This window comes from Passer montanus, unplaced genomic scaffold (assembly GCF_014805655.1).
Source record: "Passer montanus isolate IOZ18808 unplaced genomic scaffold, ASM1480565v1 scaffold51, whole genome shotgun sequence".
NCBI lineage: Eukaryota > Metazoa > Chordata > Aves > Passeriformes > Passeridae > Passer > Passer montanus.
Window position 1 is genome coordinate 4,574,360 of NW_024370041.1, and position 20,036 is coordinate 4,594,395.

Consider the following 20,036-nt stretch of genomic DNA (forward strand, 5'->3'; position numbering starts at 1 on the left):
ATGTTTTCCCTTTGGAACTGGTGCAAGGCAGGAAATTTGTCCTTGCCACACTTGGCCTGCAGATAGACACCCTTATCTAAAGCAGTGTTCTGCTCAGTCCTTCCCTGGCCAGGACTCAGGGCATGAGAGAAGAGGGGAGCAAGTGTGGAGGGGAAAAGAGCCTGCCCTTTGCAGCCTGGCTGAGTTCCTGGCAAATCAGGGCTCCTGACAGAGAAACCAGAGCTGCAGCCTCCCAGGGATTGACGTGCTGAGCGTGGTAAGCAGGGGCTGAGGGCAGTGCTGCAAAGTGTTACAGTGGTGTTGGAGCCACGGTTTGAAAACGGGAGCCCAGAGATGTTGTGTGCTTTGGGGCAAAACAAGGGATCATTCCTCACACTCTCATCAAGCATGTGAAATTTTCATGTGGAATTTCCAAACTTCCCAGAACCTGCTTTTGAGAGCTGTGCAATGAAATGCAGATGGAAGAGGTGGTTGCAAATAACCCCTGTGCTCCTCAGCTGAAGCTGTGCAGAAGATGGGAAGTCTCAGGGAGGCTGTGCTCTACTTGTTCCCAAAGAAGATATGGAAGAGAAGGAAGCATCTTTTGCAAACTGGTACTTGCTGATTAAAAGATTAAGGAGACATGAATTTGCATGTGCTTTTGCCATCTAAGGAGAAAGGCAACACTCACTTAAAGAGTGTTCTTTGCAGCAAATATTAAATAGAGGTGGGAAACTAATATCAATTGCAAATATATACATATGTGTGTGTGTGTAACACGTTTAAATATTTAGCCTCACTTTTGCTGTATTAAACATTTTGAATAAATAATTCCTGGCTGCAGTGGATGAAGCAGATGGGTCTGCTAAACTTCTGAAAAGTCACCATGATTTTCCAATGTCTGATTCTGTTTTTGCCTTGAACTGGCCTTGGGGTTCTGTTCAGAACATGCACCTCCACATAGGCAGAGGATGGAATTAATTTTACCCCATATGCTTATGATAATTTTTTGACTGCTGAAGAAGGATCCCCCAACAGAGAAGCCTTTGGTCCAATGTGTACAAGCTTCTGTGCTCTTGCTGTGTTTTCTATGTTTGTGGCTAGAAACAAGTTAAAGTTATTAACTTGCTGAATTCCAAAGGGGAGGAATGAAAAACAGCAGGAGGCTCTTTAAAAATCACTTAATCATTCTCATGATTCTTGAGGAGACCACAGCACATGGTAGACTTTGCAGGAATCCACTCGCCTCAAACCTGTGTCATTCCCTCCATCCCTGAGCTGGGTGGCAAAGGGGAGACAACTGGATCCTTGAATCATGTCATTGCAGCTGGCCATTATGCTCAAAGATGTTGGAGAGAAAAAGCAAAAGGCCCAGTGGCAGCACAGAGCAGCCACCCATGATGGAGCTTTATACACTGAGGACCCCAGGTATCTGCTTGCCCAGGCTGGGTCCCTAGCACATAAAAAAGCCCTGCCCCTAGCAGATAAAAAAGAATTCACATTGATGGTGTTCATTAATGTCCATTATTAAATCTCCATGTCACTGCACCCATCATTATCTTTCCTGTGCTCCTTTCAGAGGGGTCTCCAGTAAGCGATGGAGCATTTGTCTCAATGCATGCTCTGGACTCCACATCATGGTTCTGCTCATGCTGAATCATCAGAGCTCTTTTCTCAACACTGTGGCTCAAAGTTTACCCTTTTTTGCCCACAAGGGAATCTTCATCATCTCACTGAAAACCACGTGGGTAGACCCAATCCTGTTTCACAGAACAGAGTGTTTTGTTTCCTCTCTGTGCCTAAAGCAGCTGCCTTTTGTATCCCCTACTGTTCCCTTACAGTGCTGTAAAAGGTTTTCCTGGACAGAGCAAAGCTCCTGTGCCCCATCCCTAGAAATACAGAGCAGGGGTCTGAGGGCTAAAGGAATTTGATCCTATAAATTGTATTTCTCAAGCTGATCATGAGCTCAAGGTTAAATATTATCCATAGTTCAAGCACTGACCATGTGAAATAGCAAACAGAAGCCCAGCCTTTTTATAATGGTGCAGAAGGTATTTCATCACTTGAAAGCATTAAGATACTAAAGATAGATGGTGCCTGCAGCACGAATTCCTGAATATATCTGGTTTTTCTAACTGTTGGAACACCAACCTGCTTTTACCAGTTTGTACATTATAGATGGGGACAGAATGACATATCTCAAGGGGACAGATTCTCTTTACATCAGATTTCATTCAAACCATGACACATATAAATAAATGAAGAAGGAGAGGTAAAACTATGGATGTACATTTTTTTTCCCCCACAGAAATACAATAATGATAACAAGTCCATCTTCCCTGATGTTTAATTCTTTTTAATTGCTTAAGAAAGTGTGCCTGTACCTCATTAGTCAAGGTGTGTGTGGGAGGTGAATGTATAGCAGACTGTAAACCATGTAAAGCTCATCAGTAGCACTTCAGTACAAGCCTGAAGAGGAATTTGGAAGCCAGGAATTTTTGAGCTGTGATAGAGCTTTGCCACTTGAGTGCTTTCAGGTACTGCCCATATTTCTTTTGTCATCTCTGGCCTCCAAATTCATCAAAGGAAAAATATTCTTTCTCTAAGAAGAATGTAAGCCACTGTGCCTCAATTGTGGATGTATTAAAGACAAACATTATTGTGTATGAATACAGCAAATTCTTCAAGTTACAATTGTTTTAAGGTGAAATCAGTAGACAACATAACTCTGTCTGATTTCTGGCATTAAAGATGCAAAAAAAAAAAAAGGTTATCTGTCTAACTATTGTCTGTTTAGCTAACACTTGGGTAATATATACAGGTAATAAAGAAATAAGGGTTATACATTTAAGCCATTTATCAAATCACTGATTTTCCTACTTGGAAACTAATGAAAAACTTTTTTTCAATCTCTGGTCCACATTTCTAATGCCTCTTCCTGAACTGTGCTTTTTATATTTCCTTCCCCCAAACAATCACATCACTACCAAGATGTGCAAGAGAAAGGAAATACCAAGGTTATTTTGTGAGCATTCACAAAGGAGGACAAAGGAGAAGGTTATAAATTTCTGTTCAGAGGTAAGATGTGATGTGGAAGGCCCATCATAACCTGACCTCCTCTCTCTAAATAGACTGCTGTATACTGTCTGCAAAAGAAAAGTAGTCCATACAAATAATGCATTGAATAATTGTGATTTTGAATCTGTGAAGCAATTCTGAAGAATGGATAGTAAGGGCTGCAGAATACTTCATTATTGTGCCAAAAAAACACACAACAAAAGCCAAGGAGAAGTGGCAAAATTTAAAACCTTCTTCACTGCAAACAATCATCTCTTTCCCATACATACAGTTATATAACAGAAGCAAACAACTTCATTGTGATGTAGTTTGAATTGGATCTGGATGTAAATGAATTAATTAGATTTAATAAGTGTTGGACCTTGGTCAGTTCTCTAACAGCAAGTGCAAAGTTAGTACAACACCTGAGGGAAAAAAAAAACAAAGAAAGTCACAGCAAAAAAGTTTGGGAAGACAAATATGATAAATTTGGGAAAATGCATTTAACCCCTTTCCATTTGACATGAGGTCTGATTTACACCATGTCCATTTAAAACTTTAATTGCACATGGCATGTGAGAAGTGTTTTTATTGTTTCCTCAAGATCAATGCTGTGAGCAGGAAGAAGCTTTGGACTAAGTCTCCTGTTGAGTCACAAGGTGCAGAAAGCACTCCCTGTCCTTCTAAACTCCTTCTCAGAGAGGAGCATGGATGTGGCTGGGTCCTGTCCAAGTCCCAGATTTAGTCAAAGGGTTTTATAGATGCAATTGAATATTTGTACAACTTTGTTCTGTGGGATTAAGGATGGCAACCCGATATACTTATATTAATAGGAGTAATTATTTATTTTATTGATGATTCTAATGATAGTCATTAGAATAAAATACCCTAATCAGAATTATTTACTGTGCAGTATAGACAATTATAGTTAATAGCATAGTGCATTAATTTATGAAGCAATATTGAAGCAATGATATTAAAGACAGTAAAATAATTATTAAGTAGAGACTGGATGTTACTCTCCCATACCAACAACTGTGGGCAAATCTCTTTCACTTGGCCTTGAGGAGCATCCTCATCCGTGGGAGAATCTCACAAATGCTCTTAGAAAAGGTTTGTTAGAACTCCTTGCCATTAAAGGTGGGATTTTATAGTATGAAATTATTGACTCTTGGTCAGATGTTTGTGTGCCAGCTGTGTCAGCTCAGGAGCTTTAGATAAATTATCAGTACTATCACTCGTTGGTTGCTATATCAGTAATTTGCCTGCTGCATCCTCACTGATGCCAGTTTCTGTCAGGAAACCTTGTTCTCCCCATCCTCAGAATGTTTAACTTTGGGATTGATGAGTCAGGCTGGTCTCAGAGTTCTTCAACACCAAAAGCAGTTCAGTGTCCCTTCATTCTCTATCCACCATTGGTAGCTTCTGCAAACAGGGTGAAGTTCCAGCTCTTTTAACCCCACATAGTCAAAGCAACCTGTTATAATCAGTTCCCATTTAGACCCACAGTTTGTTTGTCTAAGGTCACCTGATGGCTCATGTACATCAGGACGGGAACTTCATAATGAAATTCAGTCTGCAGTTAGCCAGGGTGAGGTTTTCTGTCTGAGACTGGCACACAGTATTGGATGCCCATACACTCCTGCCACTCACTGGCAGCCTGGAGAAAGCATCCAGGTCCTTCTGCCTGGGTCACTGGCTGGCTGTGTGGGGAACAATCCTCCTGGCAAAGTGTCCTCCTGGAACATGGAGCCTGGGAGGCAGAACCATTTCCCTGGAATTGTCACTTCCCAGGGTGTTCAGCAGGCTGTACTTGGGCACTAGGACTGCCCGTGCGCCCATCCTTCCTAAAGAGAAGGTACAGAAAAACCTCTGTCTTTCTGTGAACCAAGTGTTAATGGGGAAAAAGGTTCATATTCTGTAGGAATGGAGACCCCAAATTTAGTTTTGCCTGAGGCATTTGGCCCCTTAGGGTGTTCCTCTACTCTGACCTGGCTCCCAGCAGCCTTTAATAAAACCTCAGCCTTGTACTTTCTGACATTCATTGCTCAAAAACACCCCTTCACCTTGAGACAGCCATACTGCAGGATTTGGGATGATCCTAGCATAATCCTGGTGTATTGTTTGTTTGCAAGGAAGGAGCAGATCTAAAATGCAGTTTGCTACTGTGCTACCTCAATGTCACACTGTGGTGAAATTACATGGGATCCACAATGTGAAAGCCTCATGGTCAGCCACAGAATCTTCCAGGCTATTTGGGCTGACAAACCCAGCAGTCCAGAAGAAGAAATCATGGTATTTAAACAAAAAGCATAAAATGAAATTAATACATCCAAATTGGTTCTCTTAATTTTGTGCCAATTTTCATGCTTCAAGTCATGCTAGCTGGAAATTACAGCAGGAAATCGTGCAGAAATTGTATTAAATCTGAAAATCTGATAACTCCAGAGAGTTGAGGTTTTTAATGAGTTGCCTTTCATTGTTCCAGTAGATAAAACATGAAGAGCTCTACTGCAAAGATCCCAGCAGCCTGCAGTCAAAGGACTCCACCAACTTCCTCAGAGTTCAGCTACTGATTAATTTACTGTGGTGAATCAAAGGTTGCTTCTACATCATGCCATTCATTACATTTTGATGTAGATTTGGGTGAGTTTGATGTGCCTCATTAGGCAAATCAGATACTGGGCTCACACACACAGATGGCTCCTCAAACGCTTCCCGAGGAAGTGACTGTGGGCTCAAGGGCTCTAGGTGTGATCTCAAAACCAAATCAATTTTGAGATGTTTTGCGAAATTTTGCTTGGAAAGCAAGGCAGGAGAGATGTGCAAGGATACCTACAGATGTGCAGAGGGAGAGAGGCTGAGTGGATGAACTGGCTGGAGCAGTGAGGCAAGATACAATGCTTGAGATCTAATGCTCTAGAGGTTCTTCCTGTAACAACTGTTTCAGCTCTGCACATCCCAGGAATCAATATATGCCACCAGAGTACAAACAATAAATCTTGCAAGGTGCTACAATAGCAGCTTGCTTAAAACAACATACAGCCATGCTCAATAGCTTTGGAAAATGGGACTCGAGGGCTTAGCATGCTTTGGGATTCATTGCTTAGTGAGTTTTGCTCTCTGTTCAATGGAGCCATTATTCAAGCCATGACAGTATTTTCCATTATGTATCCATGTGTTTGGAGCTGCAGAGAAAAGATCTCCTCCAGATGGAAATGTAGTGTGCAAACTACCCAAATGCTATTTTTGGAAGCAGCATTTGCAGAACAATTGTTTGGGACTTCATAACAAGCCCTGGTGAAAAAGTGACACTCTGGCTGGGAAAGATTGAAAGAAACAGAAGGGCTCCAGCCCATTCTTTGAGGACAATTATTTCAAGACATTTAGAAAAGCAAGTTGGGGGTTTAACTTGAAGAGCTTTGGGGGTGAAACATTTATAGATGAATTTTAATGAAGAGATAAGCAGTTGCTGCTATACTTAGCAGCCCAGGTCTATCCATCAGGAATCTCTGAGAAGTGGGAAGGGGCAAGGCTTCAGGCTGACTGCTGTCACACCTGGCATGAAGTGCTGGAAACTGGGGCTGGGAAAGTTGTGGAGAGGGGTTGAACAAATCAACAGGTTCCTCACCCTCCAGATTTCATAGACAGAGGGCATTCCTTAGGGTGTCCTTACAAGGGTCTTTTTCTAGGGACTGAAAATATTGTGGATGAGAAAAAGGGTCTAGGCAGATCACAGTGGGATTTAAGCGTGTAGAGCTGATACATTTTCTTGGAAAACAAGTGCTCTTTGTATCACTGGAAGTTAAAATGTTGGTATTTGCACAGCTTAGCTGGAATATAAACCATTTATTTTCTTTATCGTCTGGAAAAGCATGACAAGGCTATTGCCATTTTAGTCTCTGTTTTGGGATTCTGGGAGTGGTCTTCTGAAATGGATTAACCTGTATTATGAATCAATTCCCTCACCATGGTTTTAAGATAACTGTGAAGGAATAAGCTCCTTAGTGGAACCAGATATCTGAAATATTAGGAACTTTCAGACAAAGCACAGATACCAGTGACTGCCCTGCAATAAAGCACATACAAGATCATTCAAGAATTTGAACTGTGTGAGAGGGGCTTGAGGCTGTCAATACATAAATCTGGGTGTCAGTCATAGTCTGGTTTCTTTTTGTTTTAGAGTGATTTGTTTTGTCAATGTCTTGAGTACATTTGGACCTCTGAGTCCTTCCTGTGCCTGCTGTCTCTTTGGCTGCCACATTTGTGTAGACAACCAGGCTGAAACACTTGCAGACAATTATTTTATTTCCATGCATTTGTTAGCTTGATGCAATTTCACACTGCCCCTTGAGTTTTTACTACATTTAAGTTAGAATTTCCCTCTCTGGGAGTTTGAAAACCCCATTCTTACAAATTTCTAATGGAAAATAGGCAACCAAATCTTTCACCTCTCCGAGTCATCTAACTTTATACAGAGGCTCATCACTGTGTGGAACCTGTGAATCTTTTACTTTCATTGATTTCAGCTTCTTGATCAGCTCTTGTCATCAGATTTCAACAGAAATGTAAGTGCTGAGGCTGGAAGTCTGTCACAGTTGTTCAAGGCTGGTTCATTTTTCCCTTTGGCTATTTTCTAGAATATCTTCTTATACATAATGTATCTCTTTCTCTGTAGGCTTCTGTTTCACAGTTCTCCAAAGCCTTGGCTCTTCCTTGTCAATAAAGGTTGGCATGCTTTCAATCACAGTGCTTTGGAGCTTTATTCTTTTCTGCTGAAAGAGTCACTGCTAGAAAATGCCTGAGGAAAGCACAGCTATATGTGATAAGGAAGGTTTATGTCATTAGAAAGGGAAGCTTATCTTAAATAGTGTTCTAATAATTAGGTTTTATTGGGTTTTGTTGTTTCTGGACAAGAAGAGTCTAACAGTGGTGGTAAGGACTGAACTGGAAAACACCAATGGAAGTGCAGAAAGAAAATGGCATAGGTTTGCTCAGCTTGCTGGCAAGGGCATCAAGAAGTTGAAAAAGAAAATTTGGTCAATGTTTTCAGCTTTAGCAATAATTTATATTTTCATTGAGGAATATGATTTTTCAAGTTGGAAATGTTCTATTGAGTTTCTGCATAAATAATAGTTAATGATCCAAGTTAAGGTCATTAATGATCCATTGTGGTTGAGGGGGAATAAAAATGCCAGTGGAGGAATGCCCTGCAAGCAAGTGCATCCAAGTAACCCAGGTGCCCACTTGCTCCTGGAACAGATGGGCAGAGCTCAGTGTTCAGGGAACAAAATACCAGGAGGCAGTGGAAGTGATTGAAATTCCTGAGAACCTGTGCTGTTGCTGGGGAACAGAACAGCAGCAGTGGGACAAGTGGAGTCCAGTCCTCCAAGACATTAAGTGGGCATGACTCATCAACCACACTGTTTGTGTATGAATGGTGCTACCTTAGAGGCTTCAGCTCAACTGGGACACCCACACAAGAGTGGCAGCCTGGAACATATTAAAATCCAGGGGTATGGAGGTAGAAAAGAAAGGATACAGAGATCACCAGTGCATTGTCTCCATGCTGCCCAGCACTGGGATGTTGGGGAGGAAAGGGAACACTCCAGATTCTGTCAGACTTCTACCAGGGTACAGCAGCCAGTCAGTACCACTCTGGGTTCTCCCATCCTGTCCCCTGAATGGCCAGCACTGGCAGTACAAAAGCTAGAGAAAGGAAAAGGAGGAGCTCAGCAATCCTCTGCATCTCTGTCCCTGAGCTTTGCAGCATCTTGAGAAAAAGAAGGGGCCAGCTTCTATAGTTTTAGAAGAGGGAGTTGTTCCCCTTGATGGTGGGGAGGGATAGCATTTTATAGGTGCTTATAGATTGGGTTGTTACAGTGCTTCCCCCTCGCTTCTTACCATTGCAAGAAAATGCACATCTTTTAGGAGCTACTCCATCTAATGCTGTCTGAGAATTGAACTAATTTTATGACACTGGCATCCAAAAATATGAGGCCTTACAGGCACAACTGCAGGGCTCAGTTCAGATTCTGGTGTGTCAGTTCCTCTAAGGAAAGTGTGGTCAACAATCAGGTTCAGCCTCTTAAAGAAGAATAAATGGTAGGAAGAGAAAAAAGTGTATCCCTTTGGCCAGCAGTGACCTCTGTGGACATTTGGGAAGCCAAGTGCATTGTTTGGCCTCAATGTTCAGCCTCAGAGAGCCAGCAAGGCCAAACTGAAGGATAGGAGGGTATGACAGTAAGTACACCTATGTGCTTTTGCGTCTGCAAGCATCTTTATATAAATAAAATTCAGCTGGTGGAGGCTTGCAGGGCATTCTTTTTCATTGTATTATCTCTTTTGCTTTTAGGATCTGTTTGATTTCCTGCAGAGGATGTGGGGGCCTGTGTCATGCATTTATTCCCTGCTTCAGAGCCATTAGCACGCTTGGTATAATTAGAAATACACTGAGCCACAGTTCAGACCTTATGACATTTATTTCTTTCACCCTGGCAACCTTTCAGACATGGAAGTACAATATTCAGCGCCACACCTGAACTCCTGGAATGATCACATTTTTTTTTCTTTTTTTACTGGCTGGAATGATACTTTCAGCAGGATCTGTCTCTCTTCAAGCAAAACAAACAGATTATTGGGTCAATAGCTCTTCAATTTGCAAATCTCAAACTCTTGCATTTGTTTTAAGGAAGAAAGCTGCACAAACGTGTATCTCAGCCAATTGCTCACACACCACTCTACTGATATAACGTGTTATGTTGAAGTCAGCCATCAGTTGTGAGTAGATTTTGGCTTACAGGATAACGTCTGACTTGGTCTTTGAATCTCTACTTCTGGCTCACTGGTATCTGAAACCTTTGGAGTTTTTCCCCTGAAGTGGTAAAACGGATAGTCAAGGCCAGGTTTGTCTTGGATACAGTCATGTCTGCTTTACAAAAAATGTATTTAATGTCCTTTCTCAGTGAGCACTGCAGCACTGTAATAATTCAAGGCCTTTTGTCTACTGCCACCTCTGAGCACCAGCTCCACATCTTCCTGTTCCCTGGGTGAGGAGCTCTGCTCATCTGTGAAGTCAGTGAGTAGAAAAATCTCCTCAATGAGTTGCTGAACCCATAGTAAAAACCACACTTCAAATCTGCTGTTTACATTACTTTAATGCTAGGAGGGTTACAGGAAGGCTGCAGCAGAAGACAGGAATGGGAAAGATAACACAGCTGATGATTCAGAAGCAAAATTCACCACTACAAAAGATCTGTATGCATTATTTATAGGGCAGGCTGGCCCTGCTTCTTTGAAATCATTTTGCCCTCATGTTTTGCTTGCTCTTCTATAAGTCTGCAGAGGAGTGGGAGTCAAGATGATGCAGCAGAGGGGACGTGTGAGAGTCTGGGCAGAAGGCCATTTAGATGGGTTACATGAATCAAAGAGAATAAACCCTGGATGTTTCACTGAGTGCCATTTCTCAAGGTTTACCTGAGGTTAGCTAAAAATCTGGTCCCTGCACATGGAAATACAGCAGAGTTGGAGAGGTACATTTCTCTTTAAGCAGGAAGGAGCTATACCTGGTCTCATGGGATAGTCATGTCCATAAATTCTTTCCACAAGAAGGCAAAGGCTTCTTACTTCTTAACCCAGCTGCATAAGGCTTGCTTTCTGTGCCATGAGTTCAACACCTGTCAAACTCCCTGCTCATCAGCACTTTCACTGAGGTCAGCCCATTTCCTGCTGGAGATTCTGTGCATGTTGATAGGAACTTGCTTTGCAGCTCACTTGCTGTGAGATGCTCAGCCTCTGGCTCTCCTAGAAGCATGTACCTGCTATCTACAGTCATTTAACTCGCCCCCTTGTTTGATTCCTGTGTTGAACTCTTGGTGTTGTTGACTTGTAGCAATTACAGAGCTTTCTGCCAATTAGGCAGTGTAGATGAGCAGCAATGGGCTCCCAAACTGCCCTTCTGACACTCTGGCTGCTCGGTGCACTGCTGGGCTGCCGCAGGCTATTGCAGAGCTCTTGGCACTAACATTTTTCTTCTGCGTGCTGAGGGCTTTTGGGTCAGCCTGCAGCCTCACAAAATCTATTCAAGGAAAAATTAGAGTTGAAGCTAGTTCTTGCATAAAAGCAGCAGATAGAAAAAGGCCAAAAAATACCCATTCTTCTGTAGCAATCATCAGGAAAGAGAAATTTTCTGTCTACATTAAAAACACCATTATAGTTCACTGGGGACCATGATGTGTTCACTTATGTAGGGCTCCCAGATACAGCTTCTGGGCTTATTAGAAGCCAACTCAGCCTCCAGATTACACCTACAATTCCCATGTGCCCCACTTCCAAATCAGTTGACTGAAACTCAGATTCCCTTTTTCTAATGCCTGCCTGGTTTCTCTTGGAAGCAATTTGGGTTAATAGCTGCCCTATCAATTTGCAGTGACCTGTAGGAGGGGGCGCCAGATTTCAGGTGGTAGCCAAAACTTCTGGTTTTCAGTAATAATACTAAAATCACTCTGCTGCAAACCCCAGTACAGGCCAGTTTCCTCTGTTTAAATGCCAGGAGAAGTGCTCACACCCAGCAGAACAGAGTACAAGGGCAACCAGCAGCTCTCACAGCTACCAGCAGAGCCCTGCACCATCCTGCCTGCTCTAGGAAGTGGATGTTAATGTTACATATTTATGCTGTCTTCTTTTGATTTGTAGTTCTGCAGAGTCATCTCTCTGTCACTGACTTAACCATGCCTTTTTTTTTTTTTTTTTCTTTCTTACTTTTTCTTCATTTTGACCACTGTTGACAGTTCTGGTAAAGCATGTCCTGCTGGAGGTATCTCCTAGATATTAACTGGGTTTTGTGTAGCAAAATACTCACTTTACCCATACTTTGTTATCTGCAATTAAATCTGCAGACAAGCCTTCTTTTATCTACTGACAACTTCTGTCTTGAGACTTGCCTGAAGAAATCTTTGAACTATAAGCACAAATGAGGGCTGGATTTACTAGGAAATGGCCCCTCTCATGTAGCTGGCCTTGTATTTTTTACAGTTATGACCATGATATCTTTTATTTAAACATGCCTAAATAAACTGATGTGTCAGTCGCCATACACCAAGACTGCCAAAATCCCAACAAGGCAGATAAACCAAATTCTCCCCAATATCAGGATATGGAGAGAGGAAAGGAAGCTACAGAGCAGAAGAAGGTGTGATGACCATTGCACACCTTGTGATGCATAACTGAAGTTGACACACGTTACAGAACAAGCCAGCAGATAAAGTCCTTCTGGAGAGGTTAGGCACAGACTAGATAGGCTTGTGGGGGTATGGAACCTCCCTGTGCACATCCTGCCCTCAGAGCTGGGCCTCAGACTTCCTGCTGGCACTGCCAGAGCTGTGGAACTGTGCCCACAGGCACCAAACTCCATCAACAAAAGGCTGAGCTAAAAATCACCCCAAAAGCATCTTCTGGATGGTTTCCCCTAGCCAGTCAGCACCACTCCAGTCTCATCAGGTGCCATCTCAGCCACCTTGCCTTCTCTGATCAGGCTCTGCTGTCCTGAGTAACCCAATGAGCCAAGCCAGGAAGGTCAGAGAAAATGGAAAAGTGAAACTGTGGCACTGTGAGAAAAGGCTCCTCAAAAATACCTCAGGTGTGTGCTTAGCACAGAAGAACCTTCTAACACTGCTAGAACTGGTAATGCAAGGGTTCAAGGAAAAAGAACATGTAACTAGCATCATCCTCCATGAGATAAGTGATGTCAAAAATAGAAGAAATAAAAATAATGTTTCTCTAACTTTCTGGCATCTCTAGTTTGCTTTTAGAAAGACCCTCTTTAAATTTCCTGTCATGCCATAAGGCATTTTCTGATTTATCATGAACAAGAAGTAAATATAAAGACCTCCTTGATTTTTCAGGGCTCCCTTGTGGAATTTTAACACTGACATGAATTTCAGTGGCATTGCATCTTCTGAGGACACGAGCCTTTTCCAGGCTCCATGATGCAGGCTGGATCTGCTGTGATCAAGGCTGGTCCTTCATCTCACTCATCTCCATACTAGCTCATACTAGTTAAGGCCAAAGACACTCCTATGATTTTTTTCTAGTTCAGCTGGCACTTTTCTAATCTCTGCCAAAGCCTGCCAAAGGGTCAGTACAGCCTGCAGGCAGGCTTGTACTTGTGCACACACTTCAGTCCAGCACAGTGGAAGTGTTTGTTCCTCACTCCATGCTTAAATAATGTCTGAGCTCTCCTGGACCCAAGCAGGGTAAATTATCAAGGATAAAGCATATTTGTTAGATGTAAACACTCCATGCAAATAGATGTTCCTGCTTACAAGGGCTCTTGGCTTTCTCCCCTACATAGGTAAATTTCTCTCCTTAGAAGACAACAGTGAAACATGACACTAGATTTTTAAGCATTTATTCATTTCAATTTTCCATAAATGGCTTTCACTGTAACAATCTCAACAGGAACCCATAACACACGTAATCACAAGGTCCTTGATAATGATGAAAGTAGATTCACTGCCAGCAGCTATTATGCTCATTTGTAGACTGTGAAAAACACTACACATGTTTTTGTTTGGGTGAGATAAAGGGCAGTTTTACCCTGAAAAGGGGTGTTAGGATGGCATTTTCTTATTCAGTGGCTTTGCTCCTTGCTCGTGTCAGATGTGCTGATGTTAGGGGAGACAAGTAAAATTGTACTACCTCAGGGCTTTAACTGCTCTCTACCTTGCAGTGTCAGATCCACTCCACGGTTCATTATCATCCAAACAGATCCATTACCACTCTCTGCATGGCTCCTCAGACCTGGCCCTGAGCTCTCAGGAGAAGTGCAGTGGATCAGAGGAGCTGAGTTGTGATCACTCAGAGTGAGTTTTGTCCAGCCAGGCAGCTCCCCCCTGCAGCCAGCAGCCCACAAGGGTTAGGGGGTTGTCCCTTCTCTGCACTGTCACCAGAATGAGTGACTATCCCCATGACTGTCCCCAGAATGAGTGACTTCCCAGGACAAGGAAGGGCAGCAGTGCTCCCCCGCGTGACAGGGACAGCCAGGACAAGGAAGGGCAGCAGTGCTCCCCTGAGAAGCAGAAAATGTGACCCCCTGCACCCTCACGTGTCATTTGGACAAAGTAAGGTCTTGGGGGTAGATTAAGGTGATCAGCTGCTGGTTTTCAATAAGTAGATAAGCACAGCATGGGCCTTGGCATCCCCTTCACTCAGCCCTCTGAGCCACCTGCTGATTTCCCTCCTGAAACAGAGACAGTGGGGGAAGTGCTGGTACTTATGTGAGGAGATCCATCACAAGTGTTTGACAGGAGAACTGAAAAGTGATCATAGTCCCGACTCTCTGTCTTCATCATCAAGTTCATCCTTGCAGACCTTTAAAATTAATCTGGAATGTAAATAAAATCGTACAATATTTACTTGTCTGTAGTGCTCATGGGCCAAAGACATTTTAGGAATAAGATAGAAGCGGAATGTCAAAGCATTCAAAATCAATCTTTCCAAGTAAGTTTTTCATGTCTTTATTAATACATCCAAAACCCCATTAATTTTATCATCAGTCAGAAGAAAAATTATTTAATAGCTATAAACTCATCCCTAGACGTTAATGATCTGTTTTTCACATTTACAATTTCCATTGAATTCACTGGGAATTTAAAAACTCAGAGCTTCAGAAAGCTCAGAATATCAAATCATAAACATCTTTACATGTAATTATTTTCTTCTGGCTTTCATTATATAAAGAACAAAGCCTATTAATTCAACATCCTTTGGGGACTGGACCATCAGATATACAGTAAGAACAAAGTTACATCTAAACTCCTGTCACTTGAAGAAACTGCTTATTTGAAAATTAAAACCTAAGTGAATATACAGTTCTTAACATTGTGTAATTCCAACTACAAAGACAGACAAAACACCACTGTATTTTTGATGTGGAGAAATTCCATAAAACTAAGAAAGAAAATAAAAGGAACAAAGGACATTGTATAAAACCTTTTCCCCTTTCTCCAGGTATTCAGTGGAATGAAAATTGATCTGCCTTAGGGACAAAGGATCACAGTAAGATAAAATCAGCAGAACCACTACCTAATAATAGTGTAAAATAAAAGAGGACATTTAGGAAAAAAACAACAACAATAACAACAACAACAAAAAAAACCACAGAAAAAACCCTAAAAAAAACCAGCATCATCCAAATGCTGTATGTGTATTTGTTTCAATAAACTTCACCCTGCTGTTTCTCATATGATGACCTAGAAGCAAAGCCCACTTCCTTATATCTGCCAAACGTTTATGTTCAAGGGAGCCTTAAAATGATTCTCACCTGTAATGGTATGAGAGCTCTGAAAACATCTCAGCTCACAGCTCCTGCCCCACAGTTCTGGAACTTACCCTATAGTGTGTGTGTTGTTGTGCAGCAACTGCACTTCATTATTGACAGCTGTGGTACACAAATAAACCAGCCTGGTAGTGTCTGGGAAATCTGTCTGTACAACTCACAAATTCTGTTTGATATTGAGGACTTGCTATATGCTGCTTGAATTACAAGCTCTCTTTTGAATGTAGGGCAGATCTCACTTTTCTGTCACTTTGCATCTCTTTATAGGACAAAATCGTGTCCAGAGGGCATGAGACAGTGCCAAAACTTGGCAGTCACTGAATCTTGACAATCTTCTGATGGCATGGCAGTATCCATCCTACAATAACGAGTGATCTCTGAGCAGCCTGAGTGTTACTTGTATTTTCATGCCATCCTCCTTGAAAGCATAAATTCTCAACCAGAATGCCACAGGGATCACCAGGACCAATCCACATTGTGGTCACCAGGACCCCTCTGAGCTGCCATGCCCACACAATATTAGGTGTCACTTTCTCCTGATGGCTGAAAACTGCCATGAATGGCAAGCTAGCACACCCAAGCACAGGGCTCAGTGCAGCACAGACACTCTCTCTTCTCTCTATAATTTAAAGCAAAAACAAAAACCAGCTGCTTTGCTTCAGAGGTGGCTCCAAGTATCCAGCTTTAGACAGCTCCAGAAATGTAAGATGATTTGGGTTCATCTTCTTAGTGTGAACATCCCTGGCTCGGTGATGCCAAGAATCAAAAGAGCATGTCTGCAATAAAACAGATCCAACAAAGACTGCTCCTGGCGATGCTCTGCTGTCACACCAGCACCAAATATCTTTTCCATTGTGTTTGAATCAGTCTCATTAGTTCAGTCAGACTTTATTTTTTGTATGCATGGGGTCTTCTTGAAGCAAGACACATTCACTTCATCCTGATTTATAGCCCATGGGTTGGTTTCACTGGTTTGTAAACTGAACTCCTACACATTTTTCCTTCCTTATGGCTGTATTTTCTGTCCTCTTCCCTCCAAGAGCTGCCTGTCTGTGTAGGCTAGTTAAAGATTAACACAGCCAAACTGTGGCAGCGTAAATCTTGAGGATGCATGGAAACATAAAAAGCTGTTTTGCAAAACAAGTTACACAAGCACTTCATGAAAAAGGTTTGCTCATAACATTTCTTTTTCTTTGTTTCTATCATCAGTCAATGAACAGAGGTGTGCACTGTTGGCAATTTTACCTTCTTGTAATTCAGTGTTAAACCTAAAACTCACATTGAGAAACCAGAATATGCTCTCTCCACTCATGCCCTGTATAGGAAGGGGGGGACAGAGGAATATCTGTAAGAATTTCCCCAACACTAACCCCCAGCACTGGTCACTTAAATAGCCCCAGAACATGTTTTGCAGCCTGAAGAGGAGAGTCAGTCTTTGTTCTATGGCTGTTAGAGAATCAATCCTAAATGCTTAGAGCAAGATCCTATGGGGAAAGCCTATGCTAAGATAAGATACTTGACAAGGCTGCCACATTTTATAGTGAGGTATAAGCCTGTAAGGACTGTTAACCATGGCACTTGGGCAGCACTTTTGCACAGCCTTGGAAAATACAACTCTTCTCTGTGTTACATCTGTGCAGCAGGAGATACTCACATCTGCCTCAACAGGAATCCCTCTACAGATGTTAGAAAACTTGGGTTGAAATGAAAAAATCTGATTATTGGAGCTATTCTGTGTTTTATCATCCAGCCACAGTAATGTGTCAGTTTTTGGTTTTATGCTGGTAACCTCAGAGCAAACATGGCCTGATAGGGTATCACGTTGAGTCACAGGAGTTGTTCTCAAGACAGCCTCACACATACTCAGTCTGTACTTGTTTTACTTCTGTTTGCCTGCTCAATGTGTGTCAAGAATTCCCAATGATGCCAGCATCTAAATCCACATTTTTTTCTCCACTGGTGAATTGTCTAAAGTGCACCTGCACTTCTGTGGGGCTGGGTGTTCTGCCTGTAACCACTAAGGTAAAATCTTCCCCCACAGAGGACTGGGGCAATTGGGATAAATCCATAGGACTGTCCTATGGATTTATGTCCTACAACAGCACTGCCAAAACTGGGAGGAGCATCCATGAGAGGGGAATTGGCTGATGCAGGGACAAGTCTGGGTCAGGCTGTTTGCACTGTGTTTGCACTGTGGTGTTGCTGAGCGTCAGCTGCTCCAATAAATGTAGGAAAATTCCATAACTGCAAACCCAGCCTAAGAGAACCTGCAGTTTCTGCCTTTCACCTGGAGATGCCGTGTGTAGAACAGGACACTGAACCACAGCATCTCCAGCAGGGCTTCGTCCTCCTTGGCAGAAGTTGAGGTGGGCATGGATCAAAGGAGATGGCAGGAAAATGGAGCCAACCAATCTCTTACCTCTCCTGGGTCTGGGGGCTGCTTACCCTGGAGGCACTTGCCCATCTGGCCATCTTTCCACTCCATGGGATTTTCACCACTGTCTCCATGACCCCACCTGGATATCTGCTGCACAGCCAGGCAGTTTTACCAGTGTTGTAAGTTCAGCTAAGGAATCTTCTGCAAATTCCCAGCCTATTATACCAAAAGGGAGGATGCCAGAAGATCTCATTTTCATGGCAGTGGGGATGAGCTGTGCACTACAGAATACACTGCAGAAAAGGAGAGAGAGATTGGGCAGGGATTTCAGTTCCCAAGGGCAGACTGCCATCAGGCAAGGCTAAAATAGCAGTGTACAGAGACACTAACTCTCTTCAGCACCCAGCTGGGGATCAGGTGAATTGATTTTTCATCATTTTGGGCCCTGTCAGCTACAAACAAAACAGCATAAATGTCAAAATGTTAGCAGAAACCTGCAGTTTTCCAAAAGAAGCCCACAGCCATTTCTCTGACAGTGGCAGAACAAATACAAGTAGTTTTGCTGCATGCCAATTTCTTCTTAAATCTCTTCCCTCAGGGAGCTGAGTGCTTAGAAAATATTTAGGGGGACTGGAAGCTTGCCGGATACTCAGCTAATGTAGGTCTCAAAGTCTCTGATGGTGCTCCAAAGAATGTTGGGCTGCATTGATGGGCCAAGTTCCTTTAGATTAGGCAGAAAATGATGTTTTGGCAAGAAAAATAGAGCTCCAACCAGGTGCCTCTGGAGAAGGAGGATTTTATATTCATGCTGTTTGTCACACAAATCCAGATAGGCTCATCTCCAGAGCTGTGTAAATATTAAATTCAGCCTCAGAGCTGACAGAAGCAGTAAGTGCCTGCAGAGTGGGCGACTCTCCAGGCAGAGACAATGGTTGGCTTTTAGCACATCCCGCTTTTTTATTTCCTTAAACAACTTGACTTGTGTGTGCTGCCAGTTGCTTGCACTCAAACCCTTCTTTATCTCCCTGCATCCACTGAGACTCTCCATTCTCATGGGTAGGATGTAGTAGAGGTGGTTTTCCTTTCTCTCCTGCTCTGTGCATATGGAGGTAAACTGAGACAGTTAATGATGTTGAGCTTCTCAGTTGATGCTTAGAGCCTTTCCCTTCACAAAGGTACTCAGATGCTTTTCAGTGCAAACTTTAAGCAGAGTTGGTTTGATTTTTACATTACAGCTTGCTGAGACATAGGAAGGAGTGAGCTGCAGTGAGTAAATGAAGCTGTGGTGTGGAAGAAAAAAGTATTTCCAGTGTTTCATACTGGATAAAACTTGCTGTCCCCCTCATATGGCAAAGGTTGGCATCCTTTGACCCCACAGGGCTTTAACATAGGAAGTTTCCTTCTGACTTGTAAATATGAGAGATTGTTCCCAGGGTTATTGCTCCATCCAAAATATTCTCTGGCTATTTTGCAGAAGCAATAGAAACTTGGTAGTAAGACCTGATCCAGCTGCCACTGTCCTGGACAACTCCATTCAAAATATTCTCTGACTATTTTCCAGAAGCAATAGAAACTTGGTAGTAAGACCTGATCCAGCAGAAAAAGAGCTGCTCTGACTACAAGAAGAAAGAGATACTTGGGTCCAAGTGGATTTCTGTCTTTGTGTCAGGGTATTTGTAATTTTCACTGCTGAGAGTGCTGTGGTGGATGCAGCTGGTCACAGGTGACAAGCAGCTTCTGGAGTGAAATTCAGTCTTTTCAGTAAGGAAAACATGAGATTTTGGTGCCATCCAAGAAAACTAAAGAGCTGTTGGTCTGTTAACACTCACCTGCTGAACAAGATGGATTTTGTCAGACTGAGAACACTTTTACTTATCTGACTGATGACAGATAAATCAACCCCCTGGGGATAAACCTACTTTGTGGACTTCCTTTGAAGGTATGTCCCCTGCCCCTATGTTATCTGCCAACATTTTTCTGCTTCCAGCAGGCAAATTGCATTGTTTGTCTCTTTTTGTAGTTAGAAAATCAAAGCACAGAGACCTCAGAGTTTAAATCCACAAAGTCATTGAGAGGTCTGTTTTATTTTTTCTGTGGCTGGAGCTCTGAGTGCTTCACCTGCAGTTATGAAAGAAACATTCTGCACATGGAGCAACAGCGAGAGCAGCACTTTCTCCTCTGAGCATCCCTCTTCCCTAAATATGAGGGTTCCCATTCCTTTCTCATCCCTGAGAAAGTGTCATGGGGTCTCTGAAGCTCCCAGCACAAGTACACCACTAATACAAA